The sequence below is a fragment of the Dendrobates tinctorius genome, unplaced genomic scaffold, assembly GCF_039654945.1.
Source record: "Dendrobates tinctorius isolate UK_male_01 unplaced genomic scaffold, ASM3965494v1 ptg000211l, whole genome shotgun sequence".
NCBI lineage: Eukaryota > Metazoa > Chordata > Amphibia > Anura > Dendrobatidae > Dendrobates > Dendrobates tinctorius.
The window spans coordinates 7,437,721-7,460,823 of NW_027361878.1; the positions used below are offsets into that span (position 1 = coordinate 7,437,721).

Here is a 23,103-nt window from a genome sequence, read left to right on the forward strand (position 1 = left end):
ATCCACCACCGCTCTGCCAATATCCGTATCACCACCTGAATTACTCACAAACCGCCATGGAATCACCACCAGTCATACACAAACACCCAGAGAATGCAAGCACAATTATACTAACCAAAATAAAATGATGTTGTCACCTATAGATATACCCACTATCATAAAAGCAAACTAGCATGAAATTAAAAAATACCTCCCAACACTCATGAAGTGCACAAAACAGCCTCCTGGACCACAAAGCAACCATTCCCTCACAGATTCGAACGCTGTCCACATGGACCAGCCGTGCATCTTTCCGAACCCCCAGACAAACACCCGAAACCATACATAGCAACACCCTTCCCAACCAATATAATCTAGACATTAATAAAGGTTTAAGTGAGCCTTACTTACAAGGCTGACTCCGCGGAACCCCACGGAACAGCCATCACGTGTCCTCCGCGTCGAGCACCGCAACTGCGATCTTCTCCATGGATCTACGCCGACTGCAGCCCTCCTGGGCCGCAGCGCCAGCGCCCAGACCGACTGTCCGTCCGGGAACGCATGGCAAAAAGTCACTGGCTCGGAGCCTCAAACAGGGGGGGGGAGGTTGGCGCTCCAGCCGCAGGCAACACCTCCTGAATCTGGCACCCAACGCCGGGGGAACGCGACGCCGGACCACATGACCTGTGGCCCCTGGCAGCTGAAGGGTGGCCACATGACCGAGCCACCGCCCGCTTCCCCCCAGCGCCGCGAGAAAGGAAATGAGGCCGGTGAAGTCACACACCACCTCGCCACCGGGCTCCTTGCCGCGTCACGTCACCGCCGTCCACCGATGCCGATGACCGCGCCGGGTCAGGTGACCACGCCGGGTAACGTGGCCGTGACGTGCGCGTCACCACTGTGTGACGCGATCCGAAATGGAGGGGAGGCCGGCCACGTCACTCACCGCCCCGTTACCTTGCTGCCTGCTTCTTGACTTCTGGCTCCGGCCCCGCGATGTCTTCTGCAACAGGTCTGCTAATGGGGCTCATCCTCCGCTGCAAACTTAACTCCGGGCTGAGGTGCTCAGGAGGCCGTGATCGTCGCTGCCGCTTCGGAGGCAGAGGGGTCCCATCTTCTCCGCCGTCACCATCACCAGACCATCACTGCAGCTGTTCCTTCATCCACTGCTGGCCGCGCTACTCCATCATCCTCTTCATCTGTGCCACGAGGTATTCCATCTTCTGGATCCAAAGATTCAAGCTGAAGTCCCAGTTGTGAGGAGCTGACGATTCCGGACGTCTGCAAGGTAAGGAATGACCATCCCCCCACAGTTCTGCCCTATATATCCGTCCCACTACTGACCACTCCCTGCCAACTCACATTGCACAATAAGCCCCATAGCTCCAACCCACACCTTCCCCACAAGCACAAAGCACTACTGACCACTCCCTGCCAACTCACATTGCACCATAAGCCCCATAGCTCCAACCCACACCTTCCCCACAAACACAAAAGCACTACACCTTACCCTTCACTAACCCTCAGGCCTAGCATCCCTCCTTAGTCATGTGCGCCCTCCCTGTAGCCCCTTTGGGGCAGGCGTCCGGGCTTGCCTGTAACCTTACACCTGTGACAATCTGGCACTCTGTCCTGCTTTGACCAGGACTGATTTGATCTATTAGATATATTGCAAAAGTTTCTTATATTTGCTTGTACTATTGATTTATTTATTGTAGTTTTTAGTTTTTTAAACTACACTGTCCATTTAAGCAATTTGTAAAGTGCATAGTAAGTTGGTTACTGAATGCCACTTTTAAGGTACTGTCTGGTTGCATTAGCTGGGTATTGTACAGACATGTATTTCAGCACTGTATGGTGACATTTTGTCAACTATAAAGCAATCTATATATATATATATGTATATATATATATATATATATATATATATATAAACGCCTTATCATGTCTGTCTGTAACCGAAATCCCGCTGCGCTGACTGGTCGCGGCCGCCAGGTACAGTCCGCAATTACCAGGACGCACGCAACCGCTACCGCTACTGTGCCATCGGGGGATCAGCGGCGCTAGCCGCTGATCTCCCAACAGTTGCCGCGGGTCATCTCCGGGCACACGGGCGTCAGCGACGACGCAGCCGGAGATGCCGGCGCTAGCCGGTACCCAGGGTCCGGAGGAGAAGAGACTCCTTCGGACCCTTGGTACCATAAACGTGTAAAAAATAGAATTAAAATAAAAAATAGTGATCTACCCACCTTCCGACGGCCCCCGGAATCTGTCCCTCCTCTCCACGCTGCCGGCATCTTCCGTTCCCAGTACTGCTTTGCGCGAAATACCGCTGATGTCGTCGCGCTCTCACGAGAGGACGTCAGCAGCGGTCCTTGGTGCAAAGCAGTACTGGGAACGGAAGATGCCGGCAGCGTGGAGAGGAGGGACAGATTCCGGGGGCCGTCGGATGGTAAGTATATCACATTTTTTATTTTAATCTGCCGCTGGCCATATTCTAGAGTACCCGATGTTTTAGAATCGGGCCAGCAGCTAGTAATATTTATAATGTTACCTTGCATGATGGTAATATTTAGGTACTCAGCAGCAATTTTTGGGCATGTTACCTTTAAATGTACCACTTGTGTAGCAGCATGTTTCTTTACCCTGTACTCCCAGGTGACGCGTCAGATGGGAAGTTTGATTCATGTTTATAGAGCAGCTTAGTGTAAGACTTCGTTCTCAACTGTAATTCATCTTGCTAAAGCAGATTGAGTAAGTTTCCTCAGTTGGATTAGAGGAATCAAGATTTAATTACCATTTAGTCTATAAAATCCATACACCTGAATATAACATATTACTGGGTCCGGGGCAGAAAGAGACTTGGAAATGTAAACAGGGGAAAAGACCACCCATCCTAAACCACGCACAGCCTTACATAACAGCAGTAAAATCCCAACAGAAACAAGATACAGTAATCATAATATATGCCATAATAATGCTATAAAACTCTGTATGGTTTAGTATACTGTATGTATATTTCAATATTGTTAATAATTACATTGGACTTACGTATGACCCCTAGTTATGAACATCAGATGTAAAAAACAAACAAACAAAAAAAAAAACCCTAATATACTTTCCTCACTACTGACCGCTAAAGCCGCCATCTTGTCCTCCTCTTTCCACCGTTGCATCCATCCTACTCACCTCTATGGCGGTCTTGCTGCTCGCTGTCTCTCCCTCTTATTTCCACCGTTGCGTGCTGCATCTCCAAGACTTCTGGCCACGTCCAGGCCACGGAGGTTACTGAGCATCATAATGTCACGATGTTAACGTCACACTCTTATGACGTGCAGTAACGTCTGAGGCCTGGACACAGCCGGAATTATTGGTTTATTATGAAGAGGCAGGAGATACAATGGAAATAAGAGGACCGAGTGTTGAGCTGCGGGGCGGCCAGGTAAGTTTTCGTTTTTTTTCCCAACCCTCTTCCAACTTACATACCTATCCACATTACAAATAAAGCTACAGGAAATATCTAGTTCATAACCCAAGGATTCAGCTATATAACTACTGGTTCCAACTGTGAAGATGTCAATTTGTTTCTTTATTTTTTCTGTACATTAGGAAACATTTTGTGAATGTTTATGCTTACGACATTGACCAACAGAACAACTTCCTCCCATGGGAACCTAAATTACCAGTAAATGATAAGAAGTCTGAGCCTGGATGGACACAAGCGTTCTTTCTGCTACTACGTTATGTCCGACACTTTATATAAGTGATTGATCCTTGATCCTTGCAGATAATAATTATCACAATAGGTCAGGCATGTTGCAGTATATCACATAAGGAAACTGCCCGCACAGAATCAGAGGGGATACCTGGGCCATTCAAGATATGACTGACATGAGAAATCTAGAGAAACTATATGCAAATCAGGCTGGAAGTGCAATGAGGGCATGCCAATGCACCTTGACAAGTGTAATGCCAAGCCCCCAGTCAGGGGCGTACATAGAAGACAAAGGACCTCATAGCAGAAGTTCTAATTGGAACCCTCCCCACCCCCCCCCACAAAAAAATAATAATTATACTATTCGGCGGGGCCAGAGAAGAGCATATCTCACAACTTTGCAACCTTTACAAAATAATTTTCCTTCTACTGATGCCCTAGATACTCCCCTCTGTTTCATTGAACCCGTAAAGTATGATGACAACAAAAGTTCCCTACAAACCCTATATGCTACCCCCCAAAGTAAATTCCTCCACATGCATGGTATGATGACCCTTCCAACCCCACCTTAACTCCCCCTGGCAAAGTATGGTGATCCCAACACAGTATGATCAACCAACTGTGACCCCCACATAGCCCTTCTCGAAATCTAATTGACCAAATACAGTATAATGGTCCCACACCTCTCCACACTGTGTAATGGCCCTCACTATCCCTCCAAATAGTATAATGCTCTGCACATAGCCCTCAACAGAATAGGATGGACGCCATACAAACATTCACACTGTACAACTGCTTGCGAACAGTATACAGTCCTCCATACAATATACTGCACTCCCCATTTTCTTCCAGACAGTAAACTGCACTCCCCATAGTCCTCCATAAGTTCTCCTCTCCACAGTATACTGCATGTCCCATAGTTCTCCACAGTATAATGCACTCACCATAGTCCTCGATACAGTATACTCCACTCCCCATAGTTCTCCACAGTATAATGCACTCACCATAGTCCTCCATACAGCATACTCCACTCCCCATAGTTCTCCACAGTATAATGCACTCACCATAGTCCTCCATACAGCATACTACACTTCCCATAGTTCTCCACAGTATAATGCACTACCATAGTCCCCCATACAGTATACGCCACTCCCCATAGTCCTCCATACAGTATACTCCACTCCCCATAGTACACCATACAGTATAATGGTCTTACCATAGTCCTCTATACACTATACTACACTTCCCATAGCCCTCCACAGTATAATGCACTCCCCATAGTCCTCAAAATCTTAAAATCAATGCAGAATTATATTAGAAAGTATTATTATGTTTCATTATACAGATAGTAACATGTTTTTGCTGAAACTGGAATATACTGCTATAAATTATTCAACATTATATTTGAACTTGTTAACACTTACATAGAATTCGCGATTAACTCTGTTGCACTCTGTCCGGCGGCGAGGGAGCTTGCTAGTACCTAAGAGTAAAAAACAGAAGACACATTGAGACGCAGGCTAATAAACAGGACTTCTATAGTTGCTCTGTCTGGTAATAATGGCTATAGTTCTACCCAAAAAGCAACAGCGCCTTTCACTTCCAGATATGGGGATTGGTGGTGCAGCAGAACTTCTTTAATGGCTCAGTTCACACAGCTCAATTCAACAGTTCCCCTAGTGACAATATTACAGTATGACCAATATAAAGGAATGAACTGAGGTATATTGGTTAAAATGGTTTAATCCTTAAACAGTGCAAACTAAGGAGCCCCATACATAATGGATAGTGGTTGGTCCAATGATGGTTAAGGCAGAGGATAACTCTCCCAACGCTTCTATAAACAGAAGCTCTTGCTCTGCCAAGTGCTCCTGTGTTCTCTTGGAGAGCTACTGCCACACTATGGCTAAGAACAAAAGGATTAGCAGTCCGAAATCAGACATGCCGGACCCTTAGCTCCCTTGACATTATCTGTCCAGGGAGTCGGGAGACTCCCATGAAGATACAGTTTATACGGAAAGTATTCAGACCCCTTTAAATTTTTCACTCTTTGTTTCATTGTATCCATTTGGTAAATTCAAAAACTGCACTGTGGCTGAGCTCCACAGATGCAGTAGGGAGATGGAAGAAAGTTCCACAAAGTCAACTATCACTACAGCCCTCCACCAGTTGGGCCTTTATGGCAGAGTGGCCTGACAGAAGCCTATCATCAGTTTTAGGCTATGTGCACACGCTGCAGATTGATCTGCGGATTTTTCTGCGCGGATTTGATGAAATCCGCAGGACAAAATTCCTGCGGCTTATCTGCGGATTAGCCTGCGGTTTTGCCCTGCGGTTTCACACCTCATTAGGATAAGGTGTGAAATCGCTGCGGATTCCGCACGAACAATTGACATGCTGCGGATTGTAATCCGCGGAAAAATCTGCAGCATCTGCACAGCGGTTTTTGCTTTGCATAGGCTAACATGGTACTGTACACCACTGCGGAAACCGCTGCGGGTCCGCAGGGCCAAATCCGCTGCGGATCCGCAGCAGAATCCGCAACGTGTGCACATAGCCTAAGACATATGAAAGCCTGCATAGAGTTTGTTAAAAAACACATGAAGGACTCCCAGACTATGAGAAATAAGATTCTCTGGTCTGATGAGACGAAGATAGAACTTTTTGGTGATAATTCTAAGTGGTATGTGTTGAGAAAAACAGGCACTGGTCATCTCCTGCCCAATACAATCCCAACAGTGAAACATGGTGGTGGCACCATCACACTATGGGGGTGTTTTGCAGCTGCAGGGACAGGACAACTGGCTGCAATTGAAGGAAATATGAATGCGGCCAAGCACAGATATATCCTGGATGAAAACCTCTTCCAGAGTGCTCTGGACCTCAGACTTGGCCAAAGGTTCACCTTCCAACAAGACAATGACCCTAAGCACACAGCTAAAATAACAAAGGAGTGGCTTCAGAACAACTCTGTGACCATTCTTCACTGGCCCAGCCAGAACCCTGACCTAAACCCAATTGAGCATCTCTGGAGAGACCTGAAAATGGCTGTCCACCAACGTTCACCATCTAACCTGACGGAACTGGAGAGGATCTGCAAGGAAAAATGGCAGAGGATCCCCAAATCCAGGTGTGAAAAACTTGTTGCATCATTCCCAAGAAGACTCATGGCTGTACTAACTCAAAAGAGTGCTTCTACTCAATACTGAGCAAAGGGTCTGAATACTTATGACCATGTGATATTTCAGCTTTTCTTTTTGTAATAAATTTGCAAAAATTTCTACATTTGTTTTTTTCAGTCAAGATGGGGTGCAGAGTGTACATTAATGAGAAAAAAATGAACTTTTTTGAATTTACTAAATGGCTGCAATGAAACAAAGAGTGAAAAATTTAAAGGGGTATGAATACATTCCTTACCCACTGTAAGACTGTCGGACAAGCTTGCCAATATTGAGAGGTCGGGCTAACAGTCTAATGTGTATGGGGGGGGCCAGTCCAAGTTAGTCTAGTATAAATTTAAACCACTTATTAGTTACTATTTTGTGTCAGAAATGTGTGGCACAATTTTGTAGCATTTCTTGGCTCATTGTGTCGCACATGAACCCTTCCTTATTCCCATATAATATAGGCCACTTTTCAGCGAGGGCTTACGCCCTAGACAGATAAATCGTTAAAAGTGTCTAAAATGCGTTATAAACATGGTGAAATTCATAAAAGACAATTTTTTTAGTGGAAATAACAATAGAATTTTGGTGTGTTTAGGTTATATAGTAACATAGTTAGTAAGGCCGAAAAAAGACATTTGTCCATCCAATTCAGCCTATATTCCATCAGAATACATCCCCAGATCTACGTCCTTCTAAAGAACCTAATCACTGTAAGATACAATATTGTTATGCTCCAGGAAGACATCCAGGCCTCTCTTGAACCCCTCAACTGAGTTTGCCATCACCACCTCCTCAGGCAAGGAATTCCAGATTCTCACTGCCCTAACAGTAAAGAATCCTCTTCTATGTTGGTGGGAAAACCTGCTCTCCTCCAGATGCAGAGAATGCCCCCTTGTGACCGTCACCTTCCTTGGTATAAACAGATCCTCAGAGAGATATTTGTATTGTCCCTTGATATACAGGGTGGGCCATTTATATGGATACACCTGGGTGGGACATTTATATGGATACACATAAAATGGGAATGGTTGGTGATATCAACTTCCTGTTTGTGGCACATTAATATATGGGAGGGGGATAAACTTTTCAAGATGGTTGGTGACAATGGTGGCCATTTTGAAGTTGGCCATTTTGGATCCAACTTTATAAATGGCCCACCCCGTACTTATACATAGTCATTAGATCGCCCTCAGTCGTCTTTTTTCTAGACATAATAATCCTAATTTTGCTAACCTCTCTGGGCATTGTAGTTCCCCCATACCCTTCATTAATTTTGTTGCCCTCCTTTGTGCTCGCTCTAGTTCCATTATATCCTTCCCGAGCACCGGTGCCTAAAACTGTACACAGTACTTCATGTGCGGTCCAACCAGAGATTTGTACAGAGGCAGTATAATGCTCTCATCATGTGTATCCAGACCTCTTTTAATGCACCCCATGATCCTGTTTGCCTTGGCAGCTGCTGCCTGGCACTGGCTGCTCCAGGTAAGTTTATCATTAACTAGGATCCCTAAGTCCTTCTCCATGTCAGATTTACCCAGTGGTTTACCGTTCGGTGTGTAATGGTGATATTGATTCCTTCTTCCCATGTGTACAACCTTACATTTATGTATGTTAAACCGCATCTGCCACCTTTCGGCCCAAGTTTCCAACTTATCCAGATCCATCTGTGGCAGAATACTATCTTCTCTTGTATTGACTGCTTTACATAATTTTGTATCATCTGCAAATATCGATATTTTCCTGTGTTGATAAATATGCCCCTCTGTATTTGTTATTCTTGGGGTTTCTGTATTTTTTTGCACTTGGTATAACAAGGAATAAAATGTGCGATATTTTACTGCAAGCAAAACATGACGAGCTAACTCTTTGCAAAGAAACGGACTAAAAATAGAAACTTAAGGATATGAAAACTTTCTGCACAATTTTTGACTTGAATTCATATATTTTAGGCTAAAACTAATTTTTGATTTTGGAATTCATTAAAAATGTTGCACCTTCTGTCTTCAAGGTCTTTGTTTCCCTGCTCATTGCTAGCTGCTGAATGAGTTAACTGAGAATCCGTCAGTGAGGAGTTTGTAAATATTTTATCTGTGTTTTTCTGAACTCTTGGCTAATTTATGACTACAGACCACATGAAAGTAGTTGTGGTCATAAATCGGCTGAGAAGAGCTTAGAGACAGATAAAAGTGTTAAAAATTCTCTGCCAGAAGAACAACCTTACTGGGATTCTCAGTTGACACATTCTGCAGCCAGCAATACGCAACACAGACTCTATAAAAGGCAAACTTTCAATGCAACCCAATATCAGGGGACACAACTCCACTGCCTCCGATCGGCAGGACAAGTACGCAATATCTATCCTTCATTAGCCCTCTGTACACTACTTGTGGGTTTGTTTTCCATAACCATCACGTGGAATGAGAACAATTATAATGTTGCACCTTTACAGCACCAGAGTAGTAACAGGAGCGGATGTTGTCACGTACTGTACAGAAGAAATATGAAGCTTGAAATGGGGTGGAAAAAGTTAAAAATAGGATTATAGAGAATGAAATGTCAGCAAAATCACACCCTGCATTAATATGGAAGGAAAAGACTACAGATTGAGAAACGACAGTGATGTTTTGTCACTTTGAGACATGAGTGCAATTACTGAGACTTGTTCTAACTGCGAGACTGAGTTAAAGGAATAAAAATTACATTAGAATGAATGTGACACTCTTAGGACCTGCAAATACCTGAAGCTGACAGTTCTTTATTGTATTCTGTACTAGTGAAATAGGTGCACGAAGAATCCTTCAACAAGGGGAGAAAAAGGTGTAAAATACTTCTCCATATAATCAGACTCCGCCTGAGTCCTCATGATCCCAAAGCCATTACTCTATGGCCAGAAGAGTGACATAAAGGTCTTCTCCAGTAATATAAAACTGATAACCTAAAAAATCGCTCATCAATATCATCCCCCACTGATCACCTGCTATTAGCATATAACCATTGATCACAACTGGAGTGCAGTCTGCACAGCTCTGCTCAATGCCAAGCGGCTGCTGCCAAATACCGCAGCACAGCTCCTGTACTCTATTATGGAGTCAGTGAACTAAAATTGACCGTTTACAGATGGAATTATGGCTAGGTGTTGATAAAGAAACCACCGTAGCACTAAACGGAGGAGGACATGACTCTGGGAGTGGTGGACCTTTAACTCCTGCAGCTTTGTTTGTATAGTGATGTAGATTTTAAGCAAGAGTGATGTTGCTTTAAGATGAAGGAGCCCAGTATGTCTGTGCCTGGTGTTACTGTGAGGAGGGTGAGGCTTATATAGAAGAGGTAACTCTCTCTCCCTCTTTCACCGGATGAACTAGAAGAAACATGTCTGCAGTGTCACGGAGTATAATACTGGGGTTATCACCTCACATTACAGATGATATGAGCACATTTACCTCAGACATTGTGTATTTGTGTAGTATCAGCTTCTACATCGTATATGGGATCAATATTACCTCAGAAATTCATGTAGCTGCCATGTTCCCTCATGTGATTGCTACATTTTATCTCACACACTGCAGAGGCTGCTTCTGTGTGACCTCCCTGCAGACATAGCTGATCTACTGCTCCACATTCACTTCAGACATTGTGTATTTGTGTAGTATCAGCTCCTACATCATATATGGGATCAATATTACCTCATAAATTCATGTAGCCGCCATGTTCTCTCATGTGTCTGCTACAACTTACCTCACACGCTGTAGAGGCTGCTTCTGTGTGACCTCCCTGCAGACATAGCTGATCTACTGCTCCACATTCACTTCAGACATTGTGTATTTGTGTAGTATCAGCTCCTACATCATATATGGGATCAATATTACCTCATAAATTCATGTAGCCGCCATGTTCTCTCATGTGTCTGCTACAACTTACCTCACACGCTGTAGAGGCTGCTTCTGTATGACCTCCCTGCAGACATAGCTGATCTACTGCTCCACATTCACTTCAGACATTGTGTATTTGTGTAGTATCAGCTCCTACATCATATATGGGATCAATATTACCTCAGAAATTCATGTAGCCGCCATGTTCTCTCATGTGTCTGCTACAACTTACCTCACACGCTGTAGAGGCTGCTCCTGTGTGACCTCCCTGCAGATATGGCTGATATATCACACATTACTGCTGTATTATACTTCATGAGTTTTGGGTGCTACTGACTGCATAACATGGGGAACAAGGACTGGGAGCAGATATCTGCCATGACACTATCTGCCATTACTATGGTGGAGCTGGGCAGTCACATGTACTAGAGACACTGGTGAGTGGGGAGCAGTCGGGGAATGGTATATATATTGTAATGAAAAGCTGCATTTCATATCAGTGCACGGTATACTGACCCTGCTGTGCGATGATTATCCCCCTTCTGATTTATGGAGTCTGGTGACCTGTATGTGACCTCATCTCTGCTAGATACTGATGATTCTAGGTGTACAGATCCAGTGTATCCAGGTTACTCTCACTATTTATGTTGTATCTGTGTACAGGCTCCATCCCTGTGCTGTATACTTATCATATATACAGGCCTGTGGTACGTTATCACTCCTCACTCTGCTATATATGGATCATGCTGTGTATAAAGATCCTGTGTCTCCAGGTTATTTTCCTCGCTGTACATATAATCTGTACAAGACTTCCAGATTATGGCTATGGTAGCCTTTTAGTCCTCTTATGTTACATGCTGCCTGATATATCTGTTTCTGGATATTGGCCCCATCATATGTTTGCAGGATCGATGTATACCCACCGAGTGCTTATTTTATATTACCTAAGATGGTGGATAGCACAGGCCTGTGTGGATTACCTGGAGCCTTACTATTTATGTTTTATCAGATGTCAAATAATTATTCGGGGAGTACCTCAACACATGACGGGGCAGTGAGTGGGGCACTAATAATTCAGCACATGGGGGGCAGTGAGTGGGCACTAATAACTCAGCACATGGCGGGCAGTGAGTGGGCACTAATAACTCAGCACATGGCGGGCGGTGAGTGGGCACTAACAGCACATGGCGGGGCGGTGAGTGGCCACTCCGAGTACGATGCTGCACCTTGCTCTGGATGACACATCACGGGCTGATTTTTCAGCCCTGTCTCTAGTCTACTGTATATAGGTAGATTGACTGACACTTATGGCTGCTAGCAACTTATACTAGACCCATATATTATATTTCTCACGATTTATGTGCAGCTGGGGATTAGAGAGCCTGTCTGTAACACCTCCTAACAAAGGACACAGTCTCAAAAGCGCGTCGGGGTATGCGTCACATTGGAACCTCCTTCCGCCCTCTGCCCAGGTAACACATCTCGCTTTATTATGCTATTGTGCCACTGTGCCCTGCCGCTGTATTAGCACCTTTTGCCCTATTGTATTTACATCACTCTCCCTTCTTATTAGTGTGAGAGATGTAACATATCTTGCTCAATTATTTTATTGTGCAACGGTGCCCTCCGTTTGCATTAGTATTAATTACCCTATTGTATGTACTCTACTCTTTGTCTCCACCACTGTGGATCACTATTACCCCTATTTAATTCTAACCCACTTTTATTTGTCCACAGCACTAGGTCCTCTCACATTCTCTATTTATATCTCAGGCTTAAATATGCTTGACCTTACTATATAAATAAGTGCCAATACATTTATAGAGCACTTAGATCTCTCGTTTTTGAATATTCAATACTGTCTTTCACTTGGACATTTTGTTTATTGGGCATTAAAATTGATTTATACACACAATGTGATATATTACTTCCTGGGCATATTGCAACATACAGCTCGTTGCCGTTTATTCCAACTACTGTACATATTTTGTGCACATTACATTTTGATATATAAAATGGCACATACTGGGGTTGAGATCTGATGACTGCGCTGGCCACTCGATTACAGATAGAATACCAGCTGCCTGCTTCTTCCTTAAATAGTTCTTGCATAATTTGGAGGTGTGCTTTGGGTCATTGTCTTGTAGGATAAAATTGGCTTCAATCAAGCGCTGTCCACAGGGTATGGCATGGCGTTGCAAAATGGAGTGATAGCCTTCCTTATTCAAAATCCTTTTCACCTTGTACAAATCTCCCACTTTACCAGCACAAAAGCAACCCCAGACCATCACATTAACTCCACCATGCTTGACAGATTGCGTCAGGCACTCTTCCAGCATCTTTTCAGTTGTTCTGCGTCTCACAAATGTTCTTCTGTGTGATTCAAACACCTCAGACTTGGATTTGTCTGTCCATAACACTTTTTTCCAATCTTCCTCTGGCCAATGTCTGTTCTTTTGCCCATATTAATCTCTTCCTTTTATTAGCCAGTCTCAGATATGGCTTTTTCTTTGCCACTCTGCCATGAAGGCCAGCATCCCGGAGTCTCCTCTTTACTGTAGACGTTGACAATGGCGTTTTGCGTGTACTATTTAATGAAGCTGCCAGTTGAGGACCTGTGAGGTTTCGATTTCTCAAACTGTAGACTCTAATGTTCTTGTCTTGTTGCTCAGTTGTGCAGCGGGGCCTCCCACTTCTCTTTCTACTCTGCTTAGAGCCTGTTTGTGCTCTCCTCTTAAGGGAGTAGTACACACCGTTGTAGGAAATCTTCAGTTTCTTGGCAATTTCTCATATGGAATAGCCTTCATTTCTAAGAACAAGAATAGACTGTCGAGTTTCGCATGAAAGTTCTTTTTTTCTGGCCATTTTGAGAGTTTAATGGAACCAACAAATGCAATGCTCCAGATTCTCAACTAGCTAAAAGGTAGGTCAGGTTTATAGCTTCTCTAATCAGCCAAACTGTTTTCAGCTGTGCTAACATACTTGCACAAGGGTTTTCAAGGGTATTCTAACCATCCATTAGCCTTCTTACACAGTTAGCAAACACAAAGTACCATAAGAACACTGGAGTGATGATTGTTGGAAATGGGCCTCTATACACCTATGAAGATATTGCATTACAAACCAGACGTTTGCAGCTATAATAGTCATTTACCACATTAACAATGTATAGAGTGTATTTCTAAATCACTTAATGTTAGCATCATTGTAAAAAACTGAGCTTTTCTTTCAAAAATAAGGAAATTTCTAAGTGACCATAAACTTTTGAACGGTAGTGTATATACCACTTATTCTATAAATTAATAGACACATTGACCTATATAATTGGATATATATCAACTGCTGTGTCCAGTATTTGTTCTCTCTAACTGCTGTAGAGGAGCAGGCGGCTTCTCATTTATTGCTACAGCATATAACACAGCATTGACCATCACTGATTATATCTGATCTTATGATGGGATATTTTCCAGTATCAACCTGTTGTTAACCTTGGTTGTAAACTTACATGTTGTTTCACCCTCACTTATCCCACATCTTATACATTTCAGGAACTGAATTTATTTAAAAAAAATGGTTGTGGGGTAAAGAGTTCTCAAAATTAGTGCTTAGTGAAAGATACCTACTTTTTCAATTAAACTTCACAATAAGCTGTCATGTGGATACAATGTTACTGGTCATTATATGTATCTATATAATACATAAAAAAACAGTTATTTGTTTTTCTCTTTAAAGTTGTTATTTAACGTTACTTATAATTTGGTCAGCAGGGGTAACCATCTCAGGTGTGGACCCCTGGTTTGGACGGGTGTCCTTCACGGTATGGCACCCTGGTATGGACGGGTAACCATCTTGGGTATGGCTCCTTGGGTTGGAGGGGTGTCCATCACAGTATGACCCCCAGGTATGGAGGAGTAACCATCTTGGATATGGCCCCCTGGTGTGAAGGGGTGAGCATCTTGGGTATGGCCGCCTGGTGTGGAGGAGTAACCATCTCAGGAATGGCCGCCTGGTGTGGAGGGGTAACCATCTCGGGCATGGCCCTCTGGGGTGGAGGAGCAACCATCTCGGGAAATGGCATCCTGGTGTGGAGGGGTGACCATCACGGTATGGCCCCCTGTCCTCAGAAGCATTTATATCTTATAAAACCCTGTTAGTGTAAAGTTCATGGGGTCATGGCAATCATATTTTGCATGCCTATAGAATAAATTGGCTCCTCCGAGCTTGGAACAGCGGCTGAGGGGAGAAGAAAAAAAAATGGTAGGCATGCTTTTCAATACAATCTGTAGCTTCAAGGACCCACTTTTTTCATGTGACTTGAGAATGCTGAGGCACGGATTTTGACTGTTTATATTGACCAACTCCTGTTTCTTTCAAGGCTGTAGTCTGGACAATGCAGTTATCTAGTGCATTAAACTGAAGAGCAATTTACCTAATCTGGGTGCCCTTGAGTCAGTGGGAGCGACTAAGGGGTACTTCACACTAAGTGAGATCGCTAACGAGATCGCTGATGCGTCACCGATTTTGTGACGCATCTGCGATCTTGCTGTGGGTGTGGCACGCATCAGTGACCGACTCCCCCCCCCTGCCGGGTATCGCTGATCGTGCAAGAATGTCCTGGGCCATTTTTTGATCTGTAAGCAGACGCTGGGAGCTGATATCCAAGGTAAATAGTAGTTAACTAAGCCCACGCATCCCTTAGTTACCCGCTGTGTACCCTGGATACCAGCGTGCTCGCGCTGGGAGCTGGTATCCAAGGTAAACAGCGGGTAACTAAGTGCCGCGTGCACGCTTAGTTACCCGCTGTTTACCTTGGATACCAGCTCCCAGCGCAAGCATGCTGGTAATCCAGGGTACACAGGGGGTAACTAAGGGACGCACGCGCTTAGTTAACTGCTATTTACCCTGGTTACCAGCGTCCTTGCTGGTCCTGATCGCTGGTGAGTCTGCATGTTTGGCAGCTCACCAGCGATCATGTAGCGACGCACCAGCGATCCTGACCAGGTCATATCATTGTCGGGATCACTGGTGCGTCGTTTAGTGTAATGGGACCCTAAGGGTAAAGTAAGCAAGTGCATTAACACGAAGGGCAACATGCCTATTCCCAATGGCCTTGAGCTGGTGGGAGTGGCTATAAATCAAGTGCATTAACACAAAGGGCAATATAATAATAATCTTTATTTATATAGTGCCAACATATTCCTATTCCTGGTGGCCTTGAGCTGGAGGGAGCGGCTTAGGCTTAAATCATGTGCATTCACATTCACACAAAGGGCAATATGGCCTATTCCCAATGCCTTTGAGCCAGTGAGAGCAGCTAAAAGTAAAATCAAGTGCATTAACACAGAGGGCAATATGCCTATTCCCTGTTCCCTTGAGCCAATGGGAGCGGCTAAGGGTAAAGTAATCAAGTGCACTAATACAAAGGACAATATGCCTATTCCCGCTGCATTTGACCCAGTTGGAGCGGTTAACGGTAAATGTTATCAAGTGCCTGAGAAACAATTAACAATGGCGTGGCAGAGTTATTAACAATGCCTTTGTAGACTTTTTCTGCTATAGGTTTATTTCAATTACTATATCCAAATATTATCAAAGTTATTTAATGGTCGGTTATAATGTTGATGTTATATTGTGTATAGCTTTTAATTACTCCCTATTTATAATATCTTTCTCTTTATATATACTCATCACTTTTCGGGTGGTAGTAAGTGGGTTTAAGAAATTATTACTGCATAGCAAAGCTACTGTACATAACGGTGGTTTCTAGAACCAAAATCTGTGAATTGGTGAATTATTAGAGCTGGCTACAATACATGCAGCACAATAGTTTTTTTGAGGCATGACAGATGATTCAGACTGTGGCTACCCCCTTTATTATGGTTTACTTTTCACATTCCCCATAATGGGATTCTCATTACAGGATGTTTAGCGACTGTTATTTTGCTGTAGTTACTGGGTCCTGAGCCAGCGGCAACACCGGCACCTGTCCCCATAGCGCGCTGGTGGGGCGCCTGCTCAGGACCCGGCACCTGGCCCCCCGGGACAAGAGGTGAGTATGCCTTTTTTTTTGCAGCAGTGGCTGCAGCACAATATATGGGGCATAATCTATGGAGCATCTTATGTGGGCAGCATATGGGGGGAATAATCTATGGAGCATTTTATGGGGGCAGCATATGGGGTCATAATCTATGGAGCATCTTATGGGGGCAGCATATGGTGGTATAATCTATAGAATATCTTATGGGGCAGCATATGGGGGCATAATCTATGGAGCATCTTATGGGGGCATAATCTATGGGAATATGACTATAGGACTGAACTACATGCTTATCTTCAATCTTCAACATTACAGAATGTTGTAGATAAGCCCCTGATGTCGGTGCCGGCAGCTGATAGGCGAAAAATAGGGTGACAAATTCCCTTTAGTTCATTTTCTCCTTCCACCAAGGAAACAGAAAGAAAATAGCAACTTCTCCCTTTTTATTGTATAATTGTTTTGCATTTTTGTGTGTCGTTTTATTTTTATATCTTTTATTATAAGATTTATATATTTTTATATTAAAGCTTAAAATCGTTAATAAGTTTGATCTTTGTATACTCTAAAGAATCCAGAGCCTTTCAGAGAGTGTGTGACCTTTTGATTTTCTGACCGTAACATATGTTGGGGGCTCATCATCCCGTGCGTTTGGTGAGTGGTGTCAGTGCGTTAAAAAAAATTGGGGTGTGCGAACTGTGATTTATGTTCACTTTATAGTCTAGAACAGAAGTTGAGTGATGGATTGAGTGAGAGGAGATAAATTAACCCCTGCAGGAGCACCCCACGTCACATGCTGGGAAGTGTGTACGTGACAGGTACCACAACTGTAAAAGGCATGAAATACAGAGATGTGGTGAAGGGCTTTCCGGCACCCGACTTTCCATTATTTTAGTTGGATTTGGGACATTGATCTTGCTCCTTTGCTGCGATGTAACTATTTTTACCTGAACTGAATGAAATATACACACAGAGCTGCTGCTTTCTGGTAGGTTATTTTTGCACTTTGCCATACAATGGAAGACTGATTAAATTCATCACTGTTGGTTGATTTACAACCTCTACAATCAGACACCGGACTAAACAAACACAGGTTTGAGTAATCATTGATTTCTATAAAGAGAGATATATTACTCTAATGTATGCTGTGGTCAGTTTATTGTGAAACTTCTCTTGTATTCACTTATTTCTACTACTGCCTCCGGTGACATCTGGTATTAGAGACCATTTCAATCATTATAGAAAATAGCTAGCTAGAAATCATCCATTACTGTAAGTCTCTGCACTGCATTGCCATCGTCTGCCTCATTCACTGCTATATCATTGAGACATTAAATATTGTTAGGTAAGGCACAGCGTAACATTTCACAGCATGACCTATATTGAAATAAATTAATTTTCCAATCTTTACACGGCAGTAACTTATTTCAATGCGCTATAGATGATATGTACCCACTCATAACAGTCCCAGTACCCACTGAGGCACCCAACTGAGGTGGTCTGACCTACACGATAGACCTGTGTGCTAGGAGGCTGCAGAGCCGGACACCCTGGCTTTAGGCTTTAGGGTACTGTCACATTAAGCGATGCACCAGCGATCCCGACCACGATACGACCCGGTCAAGATCGCTGGTGCATCGCTAAATGGTCGCTAGTGAGCTGCCACACAGGCAGATCTCACCAGCGATGCAGCAGCGGTTGGCGGTCGTTACTTACCTATCAGACGCGGCGATGAAACATCCTCCCGCCCGCGTCCACACGTCGCTCGTCGGCGCCAGCAGGAAGCGGCCGACGAGAAACGGCCCAGGACGTTCTCGCGCGATCAGCGATAGACAGCGGGGGAGCCGGTCGGAGGTACGTATCACAAATAGCGATATCGCTAGCAATATCGCTGCTGCGTCACAAAATCGGTGACGCTTAAGCGAAATCGCTAGCGATCTCGCTTAGTGTGACGGGGCCTTTACAGGTTTAGATTTTAAGCACCTAAATAATACCACTTTGTTTGACATTATATGGGCAGCATTATTTATGTTCAATCTATTTTATTGAGCATTTTACAAACAAAGAATATATTATATGCAAACAGATAATATATAGAATCATAGAAAATATCTAGTATTCAAAAATGAGAATACAACCATCTATCAGTAAATCAAACATACTATGGTAGACAATAACAGTAGCCATATGGCGAACGCCAACAAGGTATTCAAGAGAGGAAGTATCCTCTATATTATGCAGAGGAAAGACATAGGGTAAAAAAAGTGGGAAAGAAAGACAAGGTAAGAGGGGGAAAAAGGAAAAAAAAAAAAGGGGTTATGGATAAAGCAGTCCTTAAAATCATGTATATATTAATGTGTAAATTCCTATGTAACTGAAACATTCAGCGGAACAAATTATGGAAATCAGGTGAGTCCTGAAACAAAATCCATCCACTCCAAATCCTTCTAAATTTATCGTTTGTACCATTGCAGTCTGCAGACAGCTCCTCCATTCTACACAGATTGACCATTTCCTTATACCAGTCTAATATGTCAGGGGGGTTTATAAGTTTCCAAAACCGCGGGATTACCATTCGTGCTGCGGTTAGACAAAACCGAAGAATATCTCTCTTCTGAGTCCCTATTGAGGAAGGTAAAATTGACAGAAGAGCTATTTGAGGGGACCTTGCTACACGGTTTCCCGTGATTCGTTGATAATTGTCGAAAACTTTCTCCCAGAATGGCTTGATCTTAGAGCATTCCCACCAAATGTGAATCATAGAGCCCACCTCCCTCTCGCATCTCCAACAAACCCCTGAAACTGCTGGATATATTGCATGTAGTTTAGAAGGGTAATGATACCATCTCATAAGTATTTTATAGTTCTTCTCTTGTGCAATCCCAGCGCTAGCAAGTTTATGAGTGAAGAGAAACCCCCTTTCCCATTCCTCAGGAGACAAGCTTATCCTCAAGTCTCTCTCCCACGCCTGCTGAAATGTTAACTTCTCCGCTTCACCCTCTCTGCTTAATCCCCCATAAATCACAGATATAGCATATGGAGGCTTATTTCCCTCTACGAACAATTTCTCAAAAAAGGTGAAGTTTGAAATCGAAATTATGTGTTACTAGGAAGGATTGTAATTGCAAGTATTCAAACCACCTAATTTTCTCATTTGGAAACTGAGCCTGTATAGAGACAAAAGAAGGCAACTCCCCATTTTCTAGCACCTGAAACAATCGGGTATCCTCCAGTGCCCTCCGACCGAGAAAAGATCAGCGCAAGTATCCAGGGAGAAAGGATGGATTGAAAAACAATGATGTAAGTGGGCTAATATTCCTATCTGGGAACCCCTTCTTTCTCAGAGTGTGCCATATTGTGTGTCTCTAGTTAAATTACAATTGACAATAGTCAATGACTCCCCAGAACACCACGGCAGATGTCTTAAAGGGACATCCAAACCCTCCTGTTCCACCCCCACCCAGTGTTTAGCATCAGCCCGAAAGCGCCAGTCTAGAATCCTAAGTAATGCAGTAGCCTGAAAATACCTCTTAAAATTGGGAAAACCAGCACCACCTATAGATTTAGGTCGAGAAAGGGTCTGTATGCTTATGCGAGGTTTGAGTTTACCCCATATGAATTTGGTTAAAGCTGATCGTAATTTACAGAAGAAACTATGAGGGGGGGAAATCGGTATAGTTTGGAATATGTATAAGAAACGGGGTAAAATGTCCATTTTGATAGCATTCATCCTTCCAAACCAGGAAAGTTTAAATGGGCAGCATTATTTGAGCACTATATGGAGCCATTTTTGTTTATTGTACCCGGGATATTATTTCTTCACTGAAAGCCATTATTATATTGCTATATGCCCTTACTAGTTAAAAAAAAATATTATAATAGAAAAAAATAGAATTACGGTAGTCTTACCGGTAATTTTGTTTCTAGGAACCTTCCATGACAGCAATATCGAATTAGTGCTGTCGTGGAAGGTCACTAGAGAAAAACAGCATAATGTCAAAATCAGATAAAACAATATCTAGGTAGGAATGCGCCATGTCCGCAGCTGAATTTGGACATACAGATGCATAAGAATATTTAAAATGTACCATATTTGACTTTTTTTTTTTACTCACTTATTTTCCCAGTTTCTCTTTTATGACTTTTTTCTGTTAATACTGAATCTTGCAGCTTACTTTTTTTCTCACTTGTGTACCATTATTTTTCCACGAGTCGCTGATTTCCTTCTGCATTTTTTCATGTTGAACATTCACTTATCTCCTTGCTCCCCGCCCCTCACAAAAAAAGTCTAGCGAGTCTGAATTTGGCAGATCTGTCAGAGTAGTCACAGTCCAATGCTAATGTTTTCTAGGGAATACAACACTTTCGTAACTCTACCCTTTCCATTTATAAGAGTCTATTAAGGTACAATAAATTGATTCAAAAACTAGAAAAATTTCTGTACACAACATAACATATTTCTATATCTGGTAACTATATATACACTCACTGGCCACTTTATTAGGTACACCATGCTAGTAAGGGGTTGGACCCCCTTTTGCCTTCAGAACTGCCTCAATTCTTCGTGGCAGAGATTCAACAAGGTGCTGGAAGCATTCCTCAGAGATTTTGGACCATATTGACATGATGGCATCACACAGTTGGCGCAGATTTGTCGGCTGCACATCCCTGATGCGAATCTCCCGTTCCACCACATCCCAAAGATGCTCTATTGGATTGAGATCTGGTGACTGAGGAGGCCATTTGAGTACAGTAAACTCATTGTCATGTTCAAGAAACCAATCTGAGATGATTTGAGCTTTATGACATGGCGCATTATCCTGCTGAAAGTAGCCATCAGATGTTGGGTACATTGTGGTCATAAAGGGATGGACATGGTCAGCAACAATACTCAGGTAGGCTGTGGCGTTGCAACGATGCTCAATTGGTACCAAGGGGCCCAAAGAGTGCCCAGAAAAAATTCCCCACACCATGACACCACCACCACCAGCCTGAACCGTTGATACAAGGCAGGATGGATCCATGCTTTCATGTTGTTTACGCCAAATTCTGACCCTACCATCCGAATGTCGCAGCAGAAATCGAGACTCATCAGACCAGGCAACGTTTTTCCAATCTTCTACTGTCCAATTTCAATGAGCTTGTGCAAATTGTAGCCTCAGTTTCCTGTTCTTAGCTGAGAGGAGTGGTACCCAGTGTGGTCTTCTGCTGCTGTAGCCCATCTGCCTCAAAGTTCGACGCACTGTGCGTTCAGAGATGCTCTTCTGCCTACCTTGGTTGTAACGGGTGGCAATTTGAGTCACTGTTGCCTTTCTATCAGCTCGAACCAGTCTGCCCATTCTCCTCTGACCTCTGGCATCAACATGGCATTTCCGGCCACAGAACTGCCGCTCACTGGATTTTTTTTCTTTTTCGGACCATTCTCTGTAAACCCTAGAGATGGTTGTGCGTGAAAATCCCAGTAGATCAGCAGTTTCTGAAATTCTCAGACCAGCCCTTCTGGCACCAACAATCATGCCACGTTCAAAGGCACTCAAATCACCTTTCTTCCCCATACTGATGCTCGGTTTGAACTGCAGGAGATTGTCTTGACCATGTCTACATGCCTAAATGCACTGAGTTGCCGCCATGTGATTGGCTGATTAGAAATTAAGTCTTAACACACAGTTGGACAGGTGTACCTAATAAAGTGGCCAGTGAGTGTATATATATATATATATATATATATATACACACACATGTACACAGTGGGGCAAAAAAGTATTTAGTCAGTCAGCAATAGTGCAAGTTCCACCACTTAAAAAGATGAGAGGCGTCTGTAATTTACATCATAGGTAGACCTCAACTATGGGAGACAAACTGAGAAAAAAAAATCCAGAAAATCACATTGTCTGTTTTTTTTCATTTTATTTGCATATTATGGTGGAAAATAAGTATTTGGTCAGAAACAAAATTTCATCTCAATACTTTGTGATATATCCTTTGTTGGCAATGACAGAGGTCAAACGTTTTCTGTAAGTCTTCACAAGGTTGCCACACACTGTTGTTGGTATGTTGGCCCATTCCTCCATGCAGATCTCCTCTAGAGCAGTGATGTTTTTGGCTTTTCGCTTGGCAACATGGACTTTCAACTCCCTCCAAAGGTTTTCTATAGGGTTGAGATCTGGAGACTGGCTAGGCCACTCCAGGACCTTGAAATGCTTCTTACGAAGCCACTCCTTCGTTGCCCTGGCGGTGTGCTTTGGATCATTGTCATGTTGAAAGACCCAGCCACGTTTCATCTTCAATGCCCTTGCTGATGGAAGGAGGTTTGCACTCAAAATCTCACGATACATGGCC

The 23,103-nt window shown here is 43.4% G+C and overlaps 1 protein-coding gene across 8 annotated transcripts in view; it reads right to left on the minus strand.

Moving 5' to 3' along the window:
• TSPAN4 (tetraspanin 4) overlaps nt 1-23,103 on the minus strand; it is a 755,262-nt gene that overhangs the window by 484,771 nt on the left and 247,388 nt on the right. For all 8 annotated transcript variants that reach the window (XM_073554362.1, XM_073554358.1, XM_073554363.1 and 5 more), the window contains one exon: nt 5,119-5,177. The gene's annotated coding sequence lies outside the window, so the exon portion shown is untranslated. The remainder of the gene's footprint in view (nt 1-5,118; nt 5,178-23,103) is intronic.